At 44.9% G+C, this 23,926-nt stretch overlaps 1 long non-coding RNA gene across 1 annotated transcript; it reads left to right on the plus strand.

Moving 5' to 3' along the window:
• The first annotated feature begins 8,150 nt into the window (after positions 1 to 8,150).
• LOC134731113 (uncharacterized) lies at positions 8,151 to 22,554 on the plus strand. The gene is made up of 3 exons (XR_010113212.1): positions 8,151 to 14,286; positions 18,288 to 18,369; positions 21,631 to 22,554. It is a non-coding gene; the product is annotated as an uncharacterized LOC134731113 (long non-coding RNA).
• Positions 22,555 to 23,926: the final 1,372 nt, after the last annotated feature.

Here is a 23,926-nt window from a genome sequence, read left to right on the forward strand (position 1 = left end):
TCGCTCTCCAAGATGCTACCTTAGAGCTACTGGAGCCACTTTGTTCAGGCAGAGGGCTGTACGTGCCCTAGGGCTGATGTGCCCCTGGGAAGGTTTGCAGCTAAGGACTGCCTGGAGCAGGGATATGAAAGCCCAGCTTTCTCGGCTCAAGGCAGGGCAAACTCCTTTAGAACTCCCCATGGGACTGGTCCCCTGCTGGAGCTGGGACTTCACCTGAAACTGCACTCTTCTCATTTCTCTCTGTCTTGCTCCCCCACCATGTCCTCCCTCCAATCTTTCCTGGGAGCACTTCCTTAATTACTCATGAATCCAGACCTTTAGATGAGATACAATCTTTTGTTTTTTGAGACGAAGTCTCACTTTGTTCCCCAGGTTGGAGTGCAGTGGCACAATCTCAGCTCAGTGCTTGAACCACCTCCTGGGTTCAAGCAATTATTTTGCCTCAGCCTCCCTAGTAGCTAGGACTACAGGCATGCACCACCACACCTGGCTAATTTTTGTATTTATAATAGAGACGGGGTTTCCCCATGTCAGCTAGGCTGGTCTTGAACTCCTGACCTCAAGTGATCTGGCTGCCTTGGCCTCCCAAAATGCTGCGATTACAGGTGTGAGCCACTGTGCAGGTGTGGTAAGATAAATTTTCATTTTCATCTAAAGGTCTTCTTCTGACCTGGACCCAGGACAGGTGCTGAACAAGGGCAGGGCTCCAGAATCAAGATCATGAAAGCAGATGAAATTAGAAAGGGAAGGGGAGCTCCTTCACCGAAATTTAAGCTTGAGGGGAGCCCTTTTTGAAGCGTTGGCTAGCACAGAGATGGGGAAGAGGCCATCTGAGAATGTGCTAGAGTGTATTTGTGAATGAACCATATCTTAGAGGCTGTGATCTCATCATCTCTTCTGAATGACAAGGGTAAGGGGTTGGCCCATGGGTCTTGGCTATGAACAGGGACACAAACGTGCTGGGGACTGAATTGTGTCTGAGACACAAATTAGCATGCAGGACATCGATTAGGGAATGCACTTAGGAACAAAACCTACAAACAAATCAGGGAAGGAGGATGGGGTGGAGGGAGAAGTTGGGCTGTGATGCAGTGCAGCCAAGGGCCTGGCAGACCCCATGGGACCCTGGAGCTGGGATGGCCTTTCAGAGATGACCTGAATGAGGCTGGGGGCTGGGTCTTTGTACTCCTGCTTGGACCGGTCCTTGGATGCTAGCTGCCCCAGGGACGGGGGTAACCTTGAACTAGGCACCTTCCTCCAGGTGAAGGAAAGTTCTGGAGAAGGACTCAGCTGCGAGGCATGTGGGTGGTGCAGCACAGAGTTCCACCGATGCTCATGGACTGTCTGTTGGGATGTTTCCACCTGGCATTTTCTTGCCACTGGTTCATCCAATCTTTGGGTACAGAGGCTGTAGAAAGAAGGGAAACATACCTGTTTTCAATTCCATTTAAATTAACATGGATTTCCTGAGTACTTCCTATATGTTGGACCCTTTAAGGCCTGACAAATGAAGAAGAGAAGGTCTTTATCCTCAGGAAACTTCAGTCCAAGTGGAGAGATGCAACTTTTGCCTGTTTGAGGAGTGAAATGGTCATCCAAAGGAGTGGGTGTCTTGATGACTAGTGTTTATCAAGCACTTACTATGTTCCAGGTACAATGTTGAGTACTCAACCCATTTATCTTCTCGTAACAATTCATGATGGCTTTAGAGTATTTTAGCTTCATTTCACAGATGGGTTAAGTGGCTTTCCCGTAAATACTAGGAAGTGGTCAAAATGGGATTTGTAATTTGAGCATTCTAACTCCAAAAGCCTGAGCTCTGAAGAATCACCTTCCACGGTGTGCGTGGGAACTGACAGAATGCTGCAACTTTTTGCAGAGTAAGATGAGGATTATCAGGGAAGACTGCCTGGAGGTGGTGGTACCTGGAAGTGGTGGTACTGATAGCATGTGTGTTAGGGGAGTGGAGTTTGCACCAATGCTACATAGAGAGATGGCAATCTCTTATTGTAAATTGGTTTATGAAATGCTCTCTTCTGTGTGGTCTGCCTGTATCAATCAGAGGTTTAATGATTGAATGGTACCCCCTCTCCTGAGCGGAGGAGGAGTTTTTCTGTCTTCCCTTTTCATCTTTTGCAGTGATCTCTGCATCCCGACAGTTACACTCTGTCTGTGCAGTACCCTGACTTATAGTGTTTGGCAGTTTCTGTGGTGTAAATACACCACCATGGCTGATTCATGACTAGTGTCATGAATAACATGTCACTGGAGGTGGAGTTGGGAAGAGATGCCTACAATTGGCTGTAGGACCACTGCAAGTTACCTCTTGTGTCCCTAACATCTCCACTTCCAGAGTTGGATTTTAAGGGTCAGGTCTTGACTTTTACCATGTCTGGGAAGAGGAGTGATTCCTTGGTTCTGTTTGGCCCTCACTCAATGAGTGATATCTCACATCCTCATATCCCCAAGTTGAGGACATGGATTACATCGTGAAAGTCAATCGTTCACACAGAGTAGATATCTTTCATCACCCACCCTGGGATATCGCACTGTCCACCCACCTCCTTCCTCCATGTCTGATACTTAGTGGTCTGGGATCTGCCCAGGACCCACTTTTGCTCTTATACCATAATAACCCTTCACACGGAGAGGGCATTTACAAAGCGCTTTTCAGAGCTATCTTCCCATATAATCCTCCCAACAGCCCGTGAGGTCAGCTGAACAAGGTGTGACTTCTATTGCTTTACAGATAAATTATCCAAGGCTCCAGGAGGTTTAAAGACTCACTCAAGGGCACACTGGCTGGTAAATGGTGGTGGAGTGGAATGTAAACCCTTTGGCCTGGAAGGCCCAGTCTGGCAGATTGTTTTGGACAGGTTGAGCGTCATAACTATTTCAGAGTACATTATAAGTGAAAAGCTGGGCTAAAAGCTACATGTCTGGACTTATCCTTTTATTTTACAATATTAACTTTAAAAATTCTGCCAGACTGGGTGAGGTAGCTCAATCCTGTAATCCTAGCACTTTGGGATTCTCTTGAATCCAGGAGTTTGAGACCAGCCTGGGCAACATAGCAAGACTCTGTCTCTACAAAAAAAAAAAAAAAAAATTAGCCAGGCATGGATGGTGGTGGACAACTGCAGTCCCAGCAACTGAGGAGGCTGAGGTGGGAGGATCACTTGAGACCTGGAGTTGGAGGCTGCAGTGAGCTGTGATTGCACCCCTGCACTCTAGCCTGGGCAACAGAGTGAGACATTGTCTCTAAAAATAAATAAATAAACACTAAGATATTTAAAATTCTGCCAACTTATACCCAACTCCTTTTTTCATTGTTCCCTTTTGATTTTCAGCAGCAGTTGGGAACCAGGAGTTTTGGGGCGGGTGGCATGGCACTTTTCGTGGGTGATTCGGTCCCTTCCTGGCCTGCTCCTTATCTTTTCAGCCTCCCACAAACCCAACACTGCAACAGTCCGGGTGACTGTGAAGGGGCCGGGTTACTGTGAAGGAGTAGGCAGAGGTAATATTTCAGCCCAAGGTGTTTCAGATCAACAACTTCTTTAGTCAAGACGACAAAAGTATTTATTACAGGAAATCCCTGGCAAGGACGATCTCATGCTTCTCAAAGAGACAGCAATAAAGGCAAACTTTTGCCTGGAGCACCGGACTTCTGAGGCTGAGCTGCAAATATCTGACAGAGGTGGCATTAACATTCCTGCAGGAGGTGGAATCTGTCCTTCTGATTAGGAAGCTGCGAACAATGTACAAACATCGGTGTCCGCCTTTGAGGGGAGGGAGATTTATACCTGCGATTTCTCTTGTGATCTGCTGTCCTCTAAGCTTCGGGATGGAACAGCTGCTGTGTTTGACTCAATTTTCAGGAAAGATAAACCTGCCATCCTCCAGATCCACCCACCCACCTGCACACCCACAACCATGCTCTTTATGGTATCTCATCCCAGTTTTCTTCCAGTGCAGAGTCAAAATGTGAATAGCTTGGATGAATGTTTCGAAAACTTGCCCAGTAGAAAGTTAAAAGATACTGATTCTGAGGTTCTCCCTGCCCCTACTCTGCAGTCTGATTCATTCGGTGGGGTGGGGCATCTAAGAAGCTATAGTCTTAACAAGACCACAGGTAATTCTTATAATTGGATACGTTTGAGAGGCAGCAGGTATGGACCAGTGTGTTTCACACAGAGCAAGCACCTGAATCAGCAGAAGGGCTTGCGAAAAATGGAGTGCTGACCCTCTTGTTGGGTGGGTGCATCCAGGGGTTTCTGATAATTTGCATTTGGAACACACTCTCAAGCCATGGGGATGCTGATGGTGAGGTAGGGGTAAAGAGCACAAACCCTGGAGCCAGACTTAACCTGTCTAAGCCTCCATCATCTGTAACATGGGGTTGGCCATAACATCCACCTCTTAAAGTGTTGTTATGAGGACTAAGTAGTAATACTTGTAAGGCACTTAGAACAGATTCTGGCAGGTGGCAAACTAGTATTCCATGTTTGTTAACTAGAGTAAATAAATTGCCAGCCTAGGTTGGAGGTTTGTATTCATTCATCCACTCAACCAATGCTTTCTGAGTACTTCCCCTGAGCTGGAACTGTAGTAAGTATGGGACGACGCAGGCGTGCAGGCGGCAGAGGCAATCCCTTCTTTCTTTGGTATTTTACGTGTAATAAGATGCTAAAAGGACACCTACCAGAAGATTATAAAAGATTGAAGCAAAGAGGTCAGGGTAGAGGACTTAGGGGCTAGTTGAAATGTGGTACATTTCCCCATTTTACAACTCCTTCTGCTCCCTGCACCCTGCCCTGCCCCACCCTGGGAGGTGGTATTTCCTTCTCACTGACAAGTCAAGGGAGACAGGCTCAAGCAGGACCACTCAGAAAGCTTGACCCATGTTCCCTAGAATTGGGGGCCTGGGTGAATGAGCCTTCCCATGAACCAAGGAGATCTGCAGGAGACAGTCGACTTTGGCTAGTCAGACAATGTGACCTCAACTGAGAACATCTGAGTTGGGAGGACCTCTGGAAGCCCAGGGGCTGGGGTGTCTTAAGTAACAGGAGGAGAAATTCCTAGAGGGAGAGTTCTAGAGAAACCCAGAAAAAGCACCCCTCAAGAAAGTGAACTTTGAATGTCTATGGTAGCCAGTTAAGGCACAAGATTACATCTGAATCCTCTTCTTCCTCTTCTTTTCCAAACCTGGAGGCCTGGGAGTCCGGGGGAGTAGAGGAGGAGATACACAAGACTGGGAAGTGGAGAGAAGACCACACTGTTGCCCTTGGCCCCCCTGGGCCTCCCTGGCTAAAGCTGGCCTGAGCTGGGGAGGGCTCCTACACTGTGGGGAGAGTAAGGAGTTAGTAATTATGACTCTGGGCCTGAAATTTTAATTACTGAAATGAGACTATGCTTGGGACTGAAAGTGACTGCAAAGCAGAAAAGCTCTGGGACCTGCCAGAGATTTTATGCTCAGGGCAGGGAAAAAACAACCTGAAGAGCTGGTTTGAAGGGACAGTTGAGGCTGGGATGAGCAGTGTTGGAGAAAGTTGTTCAATAGAATGGTGATACAACCACGTTTACCTGAATGCATGAAAATATATATAAATACACATGTATAATACAGATTCATATCAATATATGTACATATGGACATAGCCATGTGTATAACAGATATATCTGTATTCAAAAACTATCATTTTTGAGAGTCCACTACTGCACATGCTCTAGACCAGGTATCATTACATACTAATGTATGTAAAAGGTATTATTACATACTAAGGTATGTAAAGCAAATGCTTTAATCCTCAAATAAGATAGATACCATCCCTGTTTTGCAGATGATAACACTGAGGGTCAAAGACATGAAATCTTTTATCCCAAGATCACTTAGCAGGTGGCAGAGCTGCAATTCAAACCCAGATTCCCTCCCTCATCCAGACTGGACATCTGTGGTTCCCCTGCCGTGCTGCCAGTACTGAGATGGGTCTGTCCCCAAGGTCCAGGTCTCTTTAGTGATCTTATGTGGCCTGTAGATTTGTCAATTCCTGTGTCAATATATAGCTTTCTCTTTATGCATAGATTAATGTGATCTACTATTGTGGTTAATTGATATGCATTGGCCCAGGCTAAAGGATTCCCCTTCTCCCTTAGCTTGCTCAAGTTTAGGGCAGATAATACAAAGTCCCATGGCTAAAGCATTAGAGGAGGGTGACTGAGCTTTTGAAGACTTGGGGGCCAAAATAGTGGTAATGGGGGAATCCAAGGAGACGCGGCATGGAGACTGAAACTACAGCACGATTAATTGGTAAAATAGGTCCCCTTGCTCTGGCTGAGTTTCAGGATAGGCAGCTCTCCCTCCTCCCTCTCTTCCCTCCTCTGGGCATGCTACCCATGTGGCCAAGAGAACTCCTTTGTCCCTGGCGCAGTCACCTTCTGGGACCATGCAAGCCCATTGATCCCATGTCATTTGGCACTGTTTTAGGTACTTAAATCCAGTCTTCCTAAAGCAGGCTTCAATCCTGGGCACTGTGCTGGGGGAGGTGGAGGACGAGCCAGGTGCCTGGGCGTGCACCTGCGCATATGCACAAGACCCTGTGTTTGATTCAAAGCTCCGCTGTTTTCCTCTTAACATGTTTTGAATAAGGTGCCCCACATTTTCATTTTGCATTGGGTCCTGCAAATTATGTAGCTGATTTTGGTGGGGGGCATTTTCATCCAACAAATCCATGTATTCTCCATAGAACCTAGCACCATGCAAATTCAGCCTGAACCATGTTGTGTGTAAACTTGGTAAACAAATAGGCCTGAGCTGCTGTGCGTGGTCAGCGTTGGGGTGGTGTGGGCAGGGTGGAGAGATGTTGTATGTGTTACATGGAGAGAGACATGGTGTCCAGGCTTCTGTGCAATGATGAGAAAAAAAATCCACTCTTAACTGGGATCTCGTTCAGGAAGTTACTCTTTTCAACTAAAGGAAAACGATACAATTCTCCCCTCTCCCCAACCAATTTGTACACCGAGAGGAACTCCAGAAACAAATACCCACGGCCAGGCATCTGGCCATAAAATTTCTAAAACAGAAAGAAGCCATCCCATCCCCTTGGGTAATAGGTAATTAGCAGCAGGCATTTTACTAAAGGGATCGGAGAGATGCAAAGCTTTCCCAGCAAAGCGATTGATAGAGAACTGGCACTGACGGTGGACTGGGAACAAGCCATAAGCAATGACAATTAATGTTCTGCAAATCTCAAGGGTCCTGCATACCAGGTGACCAACCATCTGTATGGTCAGGAGCAGACCAGGAAAACAGGAAACGTGTCAGGTATTTATAACAGGGGAAGTGTAAGACAGGGAATTTGGGACGCAGGTGGTATGGAGGAGCCCAGAAGCCAAATATGGTTATTTCAATAAAGTACCCCAGAGATTAGCAAGGGGCGGGAGCTACTACCCTGCCAGGCTGGAAAAACGGAGGGAAGAGATGGTGTTACTGGAGCCCAGTGTAATCTGGAATCAAGTGGGAGTGAAGCTTGGAGGAGCTGCTGCCTGAAAGACACCCCAAGGCAGAGAGTCAGGAGGAGGACACTGGCTGCCCCCTCTTCCCCACCCTCCAGTACAGTCTCTCTTGCCTCCCATAGGCTGACATGGGAGTCTGGGAATCGCAGCTTGTAGGGTGGTCTCTGCTGTGATACAGAGCTGGGAAAGGGCACAAGGTAGCTCAGTGGCACCTTAGCACACAGTGGTGAGGCACGCTGCCCAGGAGAAGATCAGCAGAGCATCTCAAGGGGATAAGAAAGTTAGGTAGGTTTATCAGCAAGAGTGACATGAGGCCGGTTGCAGTGGCTCACACCTGTAATCTCAGCTCTTGGGGAAGCTGAGGCTGATGGATTGCTTGAGCCCAGGAGTTCAAGACTTGCCTGGGCAACATAGTGAAACCTCGCCTCTACAAAAAATACAAAAATTATCTGGGCATGGTGGTGCACACCTGTAGTTCTAGCTACTAGGGAGGCTAAGGGGAAGGATGGGTTGAACCCAGGAGGTGGAGGCTGCAGTGAGCCACAATCACATCACTGCACTCCAGCCTGGGAGACAGAGCCAGGCCCTGTCTCAAAAAACACAAACAAACAAAAAAAGAGTAACATGATTAATTTATTGATGACATCATGTGCCAAGGGATACTTGATTTCACGGAAACTTTTATGACAGTATTGTGAAGTAAGTGTCCTTATCCCATTTTTAGGTATGAGGAGACTGAGGCTCAGACACTGAATAACTTGCCCAAGCTCTCGGTCACTCAGTGGAGTGGAGGCCAGGTCTGTGCCACTCAAAGCTTCACTTCTTACCACCACAATGTGGCCCCTGCTCAGCCATGCCTGGGCCAAGTGAAGGGCAGATTGACAATATCAGAATCCCCTGAAAAATCATTAATAGTAAGGTCACTGAGCTGTAAAATGTCTAGAATTTGTACTTCATGAATTGGTTCAGCAAATTCTTCTCATTCTCAGCAAATTCTTTTATAGGCATCATAAAGTGACCCCTCCAGGTATTATTTTGGCCAAGTACCCAAACTGGGAATATCCCTTCTGACAGCCTGAGGTTCTGGTCCCCAAAGTGGGAACTTCTAGGAGAGCAGAACCCTATAAACAAGGCTTATTCTGTTTTGTTTGTTTTTAGCAATTTTAGTGGTTGTGTAGAATCTCATTATCCTTTTTTTTTTTTTGGTGAGACAGTCTCTTGCTCTGTCACTGAGGCTGGAGTGCAGGGATGCAATCACAGCTTATTGCAGCCTTGACCTCCTGGACTCAAGCGATCCTCCCACCTCAGCCTCCCAAGTAGCTGGGACTGCAAGTACCTGCCACATGCCTGGATAATTTTTGTATTCTTTGTAGAGATGGGGTTTCACCATGTTGCCCAGGCTGGTCTTGAACTCTTAAGCTGCATTCCACCTGCCTCAGCCTCCCAAAAGGCTGGGATTACAAGCGTGAACCACCATGCCTGGCCTCTCATTATCCTTTTAATTTTCATTTCTCTGATGACTAATGATGTAGAGTATCTTTCAGTGTTCTTACTGTCTATCAGCATGTCTTCTTTTGAGAAGTGTCTGTTCAAATCTTCTGTCTGTTGTTTTCATTGGGTTCTTTGTCTTCTTATTGAGTCGTAAAAGTTCTTTATGTATTCTGTATGCACATTCTTTTTAAGCTATACATATTGTGAATTTTTTCTTATTGTCTGTTGGTTGCCTGCTATTTTTCTTAATTGTGTCTTTTGAAGAGCAGAAGTTTTTATTTTGATGAAATCCACTTTATTTCTTCTTCTTCTTTTTTTTTTTTGTATGTGTGTATGTGGGTGTGTGTCCCACCTAAGAAATCTTAGCCTAAGCTAAGATCTGAAAGTTTTCCCCCATCTTTTCTTCTAGAAATTTTGTAATTTAAACTTTTGTGCTTAGGCTTATAATTCATTTTGAGTTTTTTTTTGTGCATTTGTGAGCTGTGGAGCAAAATTCATTTTTTTCTGAATAACTTTCCATTTGTTCCAGCACCATTTGTTGACAAGACTATCCTTTCCCTATTGAATTGTTCTGGTACCTCTGTCAAACATCAGTTAACCACACTGTTTTAATTGCTGTAGTTTTCCAAGTAAGTCATCTATCTATCTATCATCTATCTATCTATGACTTGTATAACTTATATAGTAAGAAATCAAGTAATGCAACTCCTTCTCTTTTTTCCTCTTGGTCAACATTCTTTAGGCTATTCAAAGTTCTTTGCATTTCCGTGTCAGTTTTAATCGTCAGCATTTCAATTTCTACAAAGAAACCTGTGAGGAATTGTATGGAATTGCATTAAATCTATAATTTGGAGTGAATCAACATCATAACAATATTGAGTCTTTCAACCCATGAATATAGTATATCCCTCCATTTATTTAGTTTATTTCAGAAGTTACTTGTCTCTAATACAATGCTGAAGTTTCTCTGTTACTTGTTTTATTGATCTCCACTCCTATATTTATTTTTCCCTCTTCCTGTTAGCTTTGAATTTAAATGATATGCTCATTATTGTTACTATTTTTGTGTTGCAATTTGGTAGATGTTTTCATATTGCTCTCATGGAGTAGTCTATTTGGATTTTCACCAGCAATATAACTGTGAGCCTTTTTCCTATATTTTTGGCAACTGTTTGATCTTTACATATTTGGTGGGCAATCTTCGTTTCTTTTAATATGCATGACGGTGGCCATCTTTTCATAAAGTTAAGAGCCTTTAGCACTGTACTTCCTTTTCTGTGAAATGTCCATTCATGACTTTTTCTCTACTTTTTATAATTTAAAGAAAACCAAATACATATATAAATAAATGAGAGGGTTGAACTGGCTCTTTTAAGTCTCAACACACTCTAAAATTTTAAAGCAAAACCACTCCAGTGCACGTCAAATCAACAAACAACACACCCCAAAGATATAAATGGCTCTTGATCTATTGGAGCAGAGATCTGAATTGAGGAAAAAAACCAAGATAAGTGTAAGATTCAGAATTTGGATGAGTCCAAATGCAATCCCTTAATAAGAAACCAGGGAATAGTGACTTCTTGACACACGTGAAACAGACCTAGTTGGCTGAAAGAAAGCCCAGTATGTGTCACAAATGTGGGAGGAAGTGCCATTCCAGTGTCAGGCTGTGAGGATGGAAATGCGGTTGCTGGGGAGGGAAGGATTTCTCTGTGGTGGACTGGTGAGAATTCCACACTGGCTTCTGTCCTTGGTTGTTGGATCTCTGAAAAGAAGTGGAAACCTTTCCAGAGAAGAGAGCTCAAGTTACTAAAGAGACTTGAAACCGGGCCATGTGAGAAGTGATGGAAGGCACTGGGGACACCCAACAGAAGGCAGAAGGTTAGGGTCCCATGAGCCAAGTCCTCAAATGAGGGAAGACCTTTCCTTGGAAAGAACGGGTTCTGCTTGTCTCAAAGAGGGAAATTAAAGATCTACAGCTAGAGTAAGCAGGGAAATAAATATCAGTTCACTTTGAGAACTTTCCAATAGAGCTGCCCAAAGATGACAGATGCTTCCCTAGAGAGTGCTGAGTTCTTTATCATCAGAAGTATGCAAGTATAGGCTACAACTCTTCCAGTGGGGAGGGCTTCAAGTATCTTGTGTACTAGTTAGCCTGTGAGATCTCTTGCAATTCTGGTACTCTCTGATTTTTACCCCTTTCTATAGACATCGAAAACCAGGCTCCAACAGAAGGCCTTGCAGTGGGATTAAATGACTGAAAAATGGCAAAGCCAGGTCTAGAACATAGGTTTTGAAAGTCTTGGTGGAATTTATTCTAATCCATTTCCATCTATATAAACTTGGGACAAGATTAAGCAAGACACTTCTGGAAAATTGTCAGTGAGGAGAGGATTCTGACATCATGGACATACCTGGAACCCAAATTCAGGAGAACTGAGATTGAATTCTGGTTCCCCCATCCTTTTTTTTTTTTTTTTTTTTTTGAGACGGAGTCTCGCTCTTTCACCCAGGCTGGAGTGCCGTGGCGCGATCTTGGCTCACTGTAATCTCTGCCTCTTGGATTCAAGCAATTCTCCTGCCTCAGCTTTCCAAGTAGCTAGGACTACAGGCGCCTGCTACCATGCCCGGCTAATTTTTGTGTATTTACTGGAGATGGGGTTTCACCGTGTTGGCAAGACTGGCCTCAAACTCCTGCCCTCAGGTGATCCACCTGCCTTGGCCTCCCAAAGTGCTGGGATAACAGGCGTGAACCACCGTGCCTGGCCCTCATTTAGATTTGTTAAACTTTCATGGTTTGTGATTTCCATACGTTTTGTTTGAGGCAAGGTCTCTCTGGAGTAGAGTGGTGCAAGCCTTGAACTCCTGGGCTCAAATGACCCTTCTATCCCGGCCTCCCAAAGTGCTGGGATTACAGGCATAAGCCATGGCACCCGCACCCCCACCGCCATCTTTATTATGCCAGTCGTTTCATCTTTTTCAGTCTTAATTCCCTTATATACCAAATATTGGTGATCTCAAGTGGCACCATCTCTGCTCAGCCAGCCTCTGGAACTTCCCCTTCCTCAAAAATTCCTGTAGGATTTATCGTCTACACCAACTAGTATATCCCCTTCCTTATGATTCTTCCCCAAGTGTGTGCATGGTGAGGACAGGGGCCAGACCTTATTGTTGCTTGCATCCCTGAAGCCTCTTATGTAGCACCTGGCACTTAGCAGGTGCACCCTAAAAAGGGTCTTCTTTTTTTTTTTTTTTTTTTGAGACAGAGTCTTGCTCTGTCACCCAGGCTGGAGTGCAGTGGCATGATCATAGCTCACTGCAACCTCAAACTCCTGGGCTCAAGCGATCCTCCCGCCTCAGCCTTTTAAGTATCTAGGACCTACAGGTGTACACCACCATGCTCAGCTAGTTTTTATTTTTTGTGGGATTGGGGTCTTGCTGTTGTTGCCCAGGGTGGTGGTCTTGAACTCTTGGGCTCAAGTGATCCTCCTGCCTCGGCTTCTCAAAGAGCTGGGATTACAGGTGTGAATGACTATACCTGGCCAAGGGTCTTGTTTTCTAACATCCCCTCAACTCCTCTTCCTGGGGCCTGGGGAAGTTCTATGGGCTAATGAGTGAGATCCCTCTTTACGTGTGTTAAGAGAATGTAATAACTCAATAAAGGTGCTCTGCAAGATAGAAAGACAATCCGGCCATCTGCTCTGCCCAGGTGGTTCAAATCAACATGTTTCACAAGGAAGTTTTACCCAGTTACCTCGAAAGTGTTCTGCTGTCTTAACTGCTAGAAGAGGTTTAATCATAAAAATGTGTCCTGGACAAGAGTCCATGTCAGATATGGATATCAGCCAATAGTGCTGTTTTCAACCTTGACTGTAAGATCCTAGTGACACTGGATATCAGAAATGATGACAAGTGTCAAAACAGGCAAAATCTAATGCTTCTATTCTGACAAATGTAGCCCAGTGGCCTCAGGGCTTTGTTTTCTGTGGGAAGACAAAACCTTATGCCCATGGCATCTTTTTGGCCATTTCTACTATGGGACCTGGGAGCAGAGAAGCTTCTAGGAAAGTGCTGGTCACCTTGCAGGGCAAGACTGGCTGACCTGCTTGTTACTTCTAGCTTTGAAGTGATGGAGCCGGGGTGGAGGAAATGGAAAGGTCAGGGGGCCAGGGTGGCAGGTTGTAGCAGATTGCAAAATTGGACTGGATTCTTTACTTCTATGTAGGAGTATTCCACAACCACACCTGACATGGTTTTGTGGTATACAAGGGACATCTCCCTGCCTTTTGACTTCAGGTTTAGCTGTGTAACTTGCTTTGGACAATGAGATGTTCACAGTTGTGATGTAAGCAGAAGATTGAATGTTATTGAAGAGTTGAGCTGTCTCTGTTGTACTTCTGCCATTGCTAGGAAAAGCATGTGCTCTGTGTAGCCACTGCCCTTTTGGTCTAGACCCCAAAAGGAGACACGTGGAAGAGAGCAATCCCAGCTGAGCCTAAAACACAACTGAACCCCAACTGACCCACAGACCTGCAAGCAAGAAAAATTAATATGTGTTGTAAGGCACTGATTTTTAAAAAAATTTAATAATTTTTAGTTCCAAGATACATGTGCAGGACATGCAGGTTTGTTACATAGGTAAACATGTGCCATGGTGGTTTGCTGCACCTATCAACTCATCATGTAGGTATTAAGCCTGCATGCATTTGGTATTATCCTGATGCTTTCCCTTCCCTCCATCTGACAGGCCCCAGTGTGTGTTTTTCCCCTCCCTATGTCCGTGTGTTCTCACTGTTCAGCTCCCACTTATAAGTGAGAACATGTGGTGTTTGGTCTTCTGTTCCTGTGTTAGTTTTCTGACGATAATGGCTTCCAGCTCCATCCATGTCTCTGCAAAGGACATGATCTCATTCCTTTTTATGGCTGCATAGTATTCTACAGTGTATATGTACCACATTTTCTTTATCCAGTCTATCATTGATGGGCATTTGGGTTGATTCCATGTCTTTGCTGTTGCGAATAGAAGGCACTGATATTTTCAGGTTGTTTGTTATGCAGCATTATGTGTCAATAGCCAATACAAAGGTGAAAGCTTGTATGTGTGTGGGGTCATGTTGGATAGAAGGTTCCAGTTTCTTTCTTAGGATTCTGGCCAGACCTGATAGCTCTCAACCAGCTGCTTCTTGATCTCTCTGGCTACCCTGGTGGTCTTCAATGCTCTGCTTCTCCAAGGAGTTTATGGAACGTGGGCCTAGTCAAGCCTGTTCCAAGTCATCAAGTATGGTAAGTTGTTGCATTAATGTCCCCCAATAAATTATGTCTCCTGTGCCAATGCCCTTGTGCAATCCCTTCCTAGGTTGACTCTGACCTGACCTTGGCTGTGTGACTTGCCTTAGCCAGCAGATAGTAAATGTGCGATGTTGTCTTAAGTTCATGTGCATTGGGCTTGTGTTCTTTTGCTGCTGGAAGCTCATCTGCTGTTTTGTGGAAAAACCAGGCTTAGCCTCCTTGAGGATCAGAGACTATGTGGAGAGAGGTCCCAGTCATCTCAGCAGTCCCAGACATGAGCTAGGCTGTTCTAGACCATCTGGCTCTAGTCAAGCTACCTAGACCAGAACTGGAGGCCACCCACAGAATTATGAGGACTAGTATGTGTTTGTTAAGCTACTACATTTTGAGGTGATTGGATATGCAGCAAATGCTAACTTATACACCTAGGCAAAACACAGTTTGGAAAATCAGTGAGGCATCATTCATGCATGAACACACACTTACTGAGATCTTACTAAGTTCTAGACATTGTGCTTTGGGTTGGGCTTGAGATCTCCAGCTAGGAGACAAGTTTGGCTCTCCAAATGCAGAACTGGAGGCAGATGGCATTGCAAGAACTTTGTCTAAAGTACAACCAGGGCGAGGTCCACGCATGGTGGACATTGGCACAGCAGAGAGCAAGGTATGTAAGGCAGAGAAAGGCAAGCCGAGGAAACACTGATTACCACCAAGGCAGAGGGCTGAGGTTCAGGTACAAATTAGGCTGACTTTGAGGGCAGCAGCAAGTGAGGAAGACACAAGGCCCTAGAACTTGGGAGATGCCTTCTCCAGGCAGGAACTCTTGCTCCTTAACTGCTAGAACAGAATGAAAGTCATTCCTGACATCTGTTGGACACCCTCATATGTGGTTTCTCCTTTGATTCTCATGACCCTGTGAGCAGGTGGTCCAGATATTTTTAGCTCCACTCTACCAAAGTGGAGCTGAGGTAGAATGACTTGCCTAGGATCACACACCACTAAGAGGCAAAGCTGGTACTCTGCCTGAGTCAGGGCCTACTTTGTATACCTGTCCACTGCAGTGAAAATCTTTCAGGACCAGGTGCTCAGCATTGGTCCCCCAATAGTCCTGGAAGATCTGGACAATGCAGGACCTAGGGGGGAATAAGTAGGGTCAGTGTCGCCCAGGGCCAAGATTCAGGGTCAAGGGAGTTGGTTGGGTCCCAAGGACCCCGGAAGGAGAGATTGTGCAGTGAGTAGGGAAGACATTAACCAGTTAGTGACCAAACCAACATCCCTACTGCCTACTTACCCAACCATCAGCCAACCATTCATTCCCCCATCCACCTATTCACCCATCCACCCATCCAATCATTCACCCAGCCAGTCAACTACCCATCCACCTGTTAACCAACTACCCACTCATCCATCCAATTAAGCAACTATTCAATCAATCAACCGTTCAAACAACTAACCAGTCAGCCAATCTGCCAGTAGACAGCTGAGCATCTAAGTATTTAAGTATTCGTTAAATCCTGCCATGGGCAATGCTTGGTGCTAGAAATAAGGGACATATAAAAGTGAGACTGAGTCTCACTCTACTCCTTTTATTCCTTCACCCTCCATATCTATTCCATCAGCAAGTAGTTAAACACATCTACCTTCTAACATACATTTCACATTTGATCCCTTCCATCCATCTCCACTGCTTCCTTCCAAGTCCAAACCTCCACCATCTTTCCTTGGCTCCTGAAGTAGCCTTTTGTCTGGTGCTTCACATTCCACTCCTGCATTTTGATGGTGCAATGGGTCACCTCCCTGTCCTGCCTAAGGCCTTCCAGTGGTTTTCTTATCACAGAAATAACCCAGGCAGCCGGGCCCGGTAGCTCACACCTGTAATTTCAGCACCTTGGGAGGCTGAGGCAGGTGGATCACCTGAGGTCAGGAGCTTGAGACCAGCCTGGCCAATATGGTGAAATCCCATCTCTACTAAAAATACAAAAATTAGTGGAGAGTGATGGTGCATGCCTGTAATCCCAGCTACTTGGGAGGCTGAGGCAGGAGCATCGCTTGAACCCAGGAGGTGGAGGTTGTGGTGAGCCAAGATTGTGCCATTGCACTCCAGCCTGGGCAACAAGAGTGAAACTCCATCTCAAAAAAAAAAGAAAAAGAAAAAGAAAGAAATAAACCCAGGCTTCTCATCAGGGCTTCCACGGCCTTCCAAGATGGCTGCATTGGAGATACCTCCAGTCTCACTTTCTCCCACACCTTCCCCTCTTTACCCCAACCCACCTTTGCCAGGCTTCTTTCTATTACTCACACCCGCAAGTTTGTTCCTGTCTTGGTCTTCTCACCTGCTTTGCATTCTGAAATGGTCTATTCTCAGATCTCAACACAGCCACTGCCTCTTCAAGAGGCTAGCCTCCATTCAGGTTATCACCTCGGCAGAGAGGCCTTCCCCAAGCACCTGCTCTTATGGCCACTCCGGTCACTCTCTTACCATCCTGTTTCATGCTCTGAACAGCATATATCATTCTTGAGTTTATTTCCTATGTGTTTACTTGGTTGGTTGTCTGTATCTACCTTTAGAATCAGCTGGGAAGAGCAAGGGCCTTGCCTGTCTCACTTACCACAGTACCTCTGGGGCCTAGAACCATGGCTAGCTCATCGCAGGCCCTCAGGGAATGGCCATTATTGATATTATGGCCACCATCTGCTTTCTCCTCCCTGCCTTTTTCCTTTTGTCCCAGAATGCACTGGTAAGTGCTATTCCACTGCAGGGCATCCTTGCTCTTTCTGAGACAAGGTGTAGTCTGCGCTTTGCCATTTTCCTCTCTGCAGGCCCCCTGAGGGATGTACACCCAGACATGAGCCTGGGAGGGCATGTGCCTACCCACCTCATGTTCAGGCCCAGCCCTGGTGGGATTTTGGCACTTTGATGTGATGGACTCACTGCCTACAGCACTGGCTCCCATCCCCACTGACGGCCTCAAGGCTTGTGGGTCTGACTGTGAACAGCAGTGACCCTGAGTTCTAACTTGGAGAGTCCTGTAACCACAAGACCTAATGGCCCCAGGCTGCAGAGATGTGGAAATCCTTGGGTCTGCTTTTGATGACTTTCTGTTATGCTGTCAATTGTCATCACTTGTTGCCATCAAGTCTCCCCTTCAATATACTGCTTCTAATCACACTGATTTCTCTTGTAGTAAAATGGGAATAAACAGCTGCTGCTTCTGTAATATCAGGCATTCGGTCCATAGACACTGTTGGGGTCTCTCCTGTGCACACTGTGTATGGGGAAATGAGAGATATCCAACACCACACAGGGTCTGTGCCCTTAGGACCCTGCCATTAAGTGGTGGTAATAAGATAGAAGCATCCACAAAGAGTGACCAGAGGGGCCAATTGGGAAAGGCTCTCTAGGGGGTCAGATGGACCTAGAGAGGAACCTTGGAAGTTGGCACCTTCTAACCCAGAATGGGGAAGAATTCATTGTTGGAGAAAGTTGGAGGTGATTTTGGGGTCCTGCCTTGTTGCTGGGGAGATGTGGCTCATAAACCAGCAGTTGAGGCAGACTGGGATAGGAGTTTTCTGGCAATAGCCCTGCCCTCTCCATGTCCCAACTCAGGGTCCAGCAAGTCCCCATCAGTGTGGTCTATGGATTAGAGTCAAATCTGATTCTCAGTCCCTGGCCATGGTGGCGTCTCTGCATCCCCATGATGCAAACATTTGTATAGAGTCTACCTTGTGTGCAGGCCACTGTGCCCTGAGCACAAAGATGGCAGGATGTGGCTTGGGATCCTATATACTTAGTGTGAGTTCTGCTCTGCCCCTTCCTGGGTGTTTGTGAGGTTTAAAATATAATGTCTTTTGAATAGTTAATACCTTTACATGGTTTAATACTTCAAGGTACATCTGATGAAATTCTTATCAACTTTGTCCCCAGATGTCCAGCCCTCCTGCCTAGAAGGTGCTTGCAAGAAGAAGTAACCACTCTCTTTGGTATCTTATTTCAGGGATTAAAAGTATTTCAGGGATTGAAACATATATGCAAGCAAATATGAATATGGAGTCTCATTTCTCCCTTTCACATAAAAGGTAATACATTAGATACTCTGTAATTTTCTCTCTTCAGAATATATCTTGGAGACCTTTCCATTTCTATTCAGAGAGACCTGGCTTATTTGTTTGTTTGTTTCATAGCTACATGGTATTTTCACTCTATGGCAGATCATTTATATACATATTTTAAACATTTTCCTGCTGTTGTGGACATTTGAGTTGCTTGACTACAAGGTTTGGCCATGGCCTCATTCATAGTGAGAGCCTCCTTCTCAGCAGGTGGCCTGCAGTCATGGGAGGCTAGCCACAGCCCCTAGGGAACCATTAGAGTAAATAGGACTAGGACCAGCCCTGGGGACTCTGTCTCCACTCAGGGAAGCAGTCATGAGACCCTACCAGTGGTTGGAAACTCATGCTTCAAAGGCAAAAAAAAAAAAAAAGAAGAATCTGCCTTTGTTTCACAGATGGGGAAGCTGTGACCTGGGTGAGTCTTGAATTTTTGGGTCCACCTGGAGGCTGGTAGTGGCAGCGGCCTAAGCTCAGAGCAGCTGCAAACACATGCCTGTCCCTCTGCTGCCCTAAGACCTGTGATGTGCTTGGAGGAGAGTGTAGAGCAGTAGATCTAAGTTGTGGGTGGGTGGTGGGGTGCTTTGGGTAAAACCTCTTATTGCTAAAATCTTATCTTTAGTAGGATGAGTAGAATTGAGTGGAATTCTCTAATTTTTTTTTAAACTCCCAGGGTTGCAGGGCAGAGGCGACACTATCTGGCAGCTAAACTCATAAATTCATCTTTAGCCATTGAACATCTTTATGACTGGCTAATGGGGGGTGGGGCAAATGGGAGTTCTGGACTGAGTAGGGGGGTCTTGCCAAAGAGACATGTGAGGCATGGGAAGGCTGTCTGTCCTTCTTTCCCAGAGTCAGCACAATGTAGGAGAAAAGCGTGTTATGGAGGTCAGCCCATGCTCCTAGGAAGGTGAAGGCATTCAAAAAACTAGCAGAGAAACTGATGGGGATGGAGATTCTGCCTGCATTCTTGACACAGTCCTGGGAGGATCAGGGTCTTGGTGATCATGTAGACCTAGTTTTTAAATCCTGGTGCAGCCATTTACAACGTACATGGCTTTGAGTAACTGGCAACTCTCAGTGGGGATGCTAATACCTACTGCATTAGTAAGGGTTCTCTAGAGAGACGAACTAATAGGATAGATGTATATATGAAAGGGAGTTTGTTAAGGAGAAATGACTCACACAATCACAAGGTAGAGTCCCACGATAGGTCGTCTGCAAGTTGAGGAGCAAGGAAGCCACTGGTGGATGAGTCCGAGTCCCAAAGCCTCAAAGATAGGAAAGCCAACAGTACAGCCTTTATTCTGTGGCCAAAGGCCTAAAGAGCCCTGGCAAACCACTGGTCCAAGAGTTCAAAAGTTGAAGAACTTAAAGTCTAATGTTTGAGGGCAGGAAGCATCCAGCATGGGAGAAAGATGAAAGCAGGGACACTCAGCAAGTCTGCTCTTCCATCTTCTCCTGCCTGCTTTTATTCTAGCCACACTGGCAGCTGATTAGATGGTGCCCACCCAGATTGAGGGTGGGTCTGCCTCTCCCAGTCCGCCGACTCAAATATTAATCTTCTTTGGCAACACCCTCACAGACATACCCAGGAATAATACTTTGCATCCTTCAATCCAATCAAGTTGACACTCAGTATTAGCCATCACACCTACCTCACAGGATTTTATGAAAGTTAAATGAGGGGTGGATACGAACACCCAGCATAGTTGGACATTCAATACATACTAGCATTTTTCATCCCTTCTTGCCTACAATGACGAAACACAGCTTATTCATCTTTCCTTCTTTCCCTTGTCTTCTCTGCCTATGAACCATACACATTTTACATAAGTACTTTGTAATTCTGAAGCTAGGAAATTGAACAAAAAAGCTCTGAAAACCTGTTATTTCTATGTAGGTAGAGTATGTGTGTAACAAGGGGTTGGCTGGAGAAGAGTTTAACTTCCCCAGTTCTAGTAGCAAATACACTATATGCACTGTTACCTGTTCTCCTCTTTGTATCTCAGATGATTTATTTTAAGGTCTGCTATAAAAGCAAGACATTGCTTAATTGTCTTGCTATAAAATATGTAAAATATTACACTACTGGGGCTCATTAGCTAAAGCAGTGCTGCTGTTTAGTAATCCATAAGGTGATACTGATTAATGAACACTGCAAATGATTCTCCTAACTACCTAAAGAGTAATAATAGATATGTCAGCTCGAACAAACAAGTCTCTTGTCCCTGGGGGGTGTGAAGACACTGGATCATAATTAGACAGAGGTGCAGAGCAGACACTTGTAGTTTTGTGGATAGGACTCTCCGTATGCATCTCTGGCATCACTTCCGGGTCTGCAGAGGTGGAGCCCCACTTCTGCCCGCATCCTTGTTTAGGGGAAGGATAGTTCCCTGCTCACAGTGGAAGTGGCCACAGGATCTTACTGAGAGTCAAAGTTCTGTTCTTCATGTGTGGGGCAGTCGGGATCCTGATTTAGAGGCCTTTTGGGCAGTGTGGGGTTTTCAGTGGCGCTCTCGATCCCTTGAGGCTACAGCTGAAGCTCATTCTTATTATCCACCCCATGGTTCTGAAATAAAGCAGAGAGTAGACCTGAGGGTTGGAGAAGGGAATATTCTTAGACAGTGGTGTGTTAAAAGCCACTTGGTTACTGGAAAACAGTATCGTGGTTCTTAAAAAAAAAAACCTAAACATAGAATTACCATATGATCCAGCAATTCACTTCTGGGTATATGTCCAAAGGAATCGAAAACAGGGTCTCAAACAGATATTTGTACAGTTATGTTTATAGCAGCAGCTATACTGTTGATTGTCCCACAGTAGTCTCTTAACAGCAACAGGTTCCTTATCTAAAATAATGGGACTTGCCTTGTAGGGTCATTTAAGAATTAAAATGAGATAATGTGAATAAGACGCTTAGTATTTGCCTGAAACATGACAAGTGTATAGCAAATATTGGTCATCATTGTAATCGAAAATGGGTACCATTAATGGCAGGAGAGTACACTCTTACAACTGTAAACTGTAATATTTATCTTCTTTGTTTGTTTATGAGACAGAGTCTTGCTGTTGTCCAGGGGAGCTGGAGTGCAGTGGCATGATCATGGCTCACTGCAGCTTCAACCTCCTGGGCTCAAGTGATCCTTCTACCTAAGCCTCCTGAATAGTTGGGACTACAGGCATATGTGCCACCTTCCCTGGCTAATTTTTTATTTTTATTTTTTGTAGAGATGGAATCTGCCTATGTTACCCAGGCTGGTCTCTAACTCCTGGACTAAAGTGATCCTCCTGTCTTGGCCTCCCAAAGTACTGGGATTACAGACATGTCCCCGGCCACATTTATCTTAATTCATAAGCTCAGGGGGCAGAAAACAAGAATCTATGAATTCATACTCCTGAGATAAATAAATAAAGGGAGGGAGCATTTCAATACAGTAGCTTTCAAATGATGGATGAAGAAAGAACGATGGGGTTGAACATTGGCATCCACTACAGTAATACTTGTTTCAGGCCAGAATCATCCACGGAGGCTAACATCATTGGTTGAAATTGTGATAAGATATGAGATGTTTACCTAACTTCAATGTCACTCTCCAAAAGATACTTATGAATGACAGAAGGGAAAAGGTAATACCGTGGAGAAACCTGACAGACACCACATGAACCAAGATCAGAGCTAACATCCCCAGTTAACAGGGACAAATCAACACCGCGTAGTGTGATGCTCTGAGAAGGCATAACATCCCTGCTGGTGCTATGGTGTTCCTGCTAAAAATCCCTAACTTGAATTTGATCATGAGAAACATTAGACACACTCAACTGAGGGACATTTTACAAAATAACTGCTTTTACTTTTCAAAATAATCAAGACCATGAAAGACAAAGGAAAAACTGAAGATCATTCCAGCTTCAGGCAGACTAAAGAGACGTGACAAATAAATGAAACATGCCATCCTGGATTGGATTCTGGACCAGGAAAAGAACATTAGTGGGACAGTTGGTGAAATCTGAGTAAGATTAGATGATGCTATTTTATCAAGGTCAATTTCCTGATTTCAATAATTGCACTGTGGTTATGTAAGAGAGTGTCCTTGTTTTTAGGAAATATACTCTATAAAATATTTAGAGATTAAAAAAACATGATGGCTCTGCCTTACTCTCAAATTTTTCAGGAAACAAATTGAACTTATACACACCTATGTTTGTATATATGAGAGAGAAAATGATATGCACAGGGGACAAAATGTTAAGGTTTGGGGAAGCTGGTATATAGAAGGTGGATGGGAATCTTTTGTGCTACTCCTTCAAATTTTTGTAAGTCTGAAACTATTCCAAAAAAATAAGTTAAAAATGAGCATTATTCTACAATATACATATTGTAGAATATATATATGTATATATATATACATATATATATTTGTTTTTTAACCACTTGTCTCATTTAATGAATTTATTCCTTAAAGCCACCAAGGGAAGTTGGGAGGTAAGTATTATTATTTTCTTGATTTTTCAGATGAGCAAATGGGGTCTCAGTAGGATTGAGTAGCTTGCCCAAGTCCGAGGGCTAGTAAATGGCAGAGTAAAGATTTGGTTACAGGTAGGTTCACACCAGTGCCTGCGTGCTTCAACAGTGTAACAAATATTTATTGAGTGTGTATTAGGTGCTAACTACTTTTTACATAATGCTTTATTTAACTCTCACTGTAACCTTTTGCAGCAGGTATTTTCATCCTGGTTTTATGGATGGGGGTGTGGCTGCTCAAAGAGGTTAAAGGATGGACCTACAACATCCTATGGCTAAGAAATGGCAGCTCCAGAATTTCCTCTCAGGTTCCCCTGAAGCCAAAGAGTGTCTCTCCACTGTGCCCTGTGTTCCAGTTCAGGTCCAGGCTGGGGACCATCAACAGAGTATTGAGATCCCGGCCCACATCAGGCTAGCAGGTGTGCTGCCCCCCTTGCTTTTGACAGTATCTGTCACAACCACAGGCCTCCCCTTCCAAAGCAGGGCAACAAAGTTGCATTGCAGTGTGCATGATCATTTGACAGGGAGCCACACTGCCATTGTGGTTGGAAAATCCAGAGACTCCTGGGGAAATTGTAGAGAATGCCGTCCACATGATGATCTGATTATATGCATCACCATCAGCACGACTTCGTGCTTGGCTCTTAATACACCCTTAGTGGGAGTGGGCCAGGGAGGGGGACCCTCTTCCCCCAGGAGCATTTTTCACTTGTAGCCTGTGGGACTGGGGCACAGAGACTATCAGGAGAATGTGTGGGATTTATCCACAGTCCCCAGGCCTGCCTCCCTCCCTGACGGGTGGCTGCGAACAGGTTTTGCTTACAATTTTGGCAAGACAGTTTGATCATGAGTTAGGTATAAAAATATTCAGGGGAGGACAATGACTCATAATTGGGGAATTAGAGGGAACAAATGCGATGTAATGTGGGTTTAGCAAGTGGTCACTATGATGTGAAAGAAACTTGATCCTCAGAGGAAGAGGTTCAGGGGGACTATTAATTC

Source organism: Pan paniscus, chromosome 8 (genome assembly GCF_029289425.2).
Source record: "Pan paniscus chromosome 8, NHGRI_mPanPan1-v2.0_pri, whole genome shotgun sequence".
NCBI lineage: Eukaryota > Metazoa > Chordata > Mammalia > Primates > Hominidae > Pan > Pan paniscus.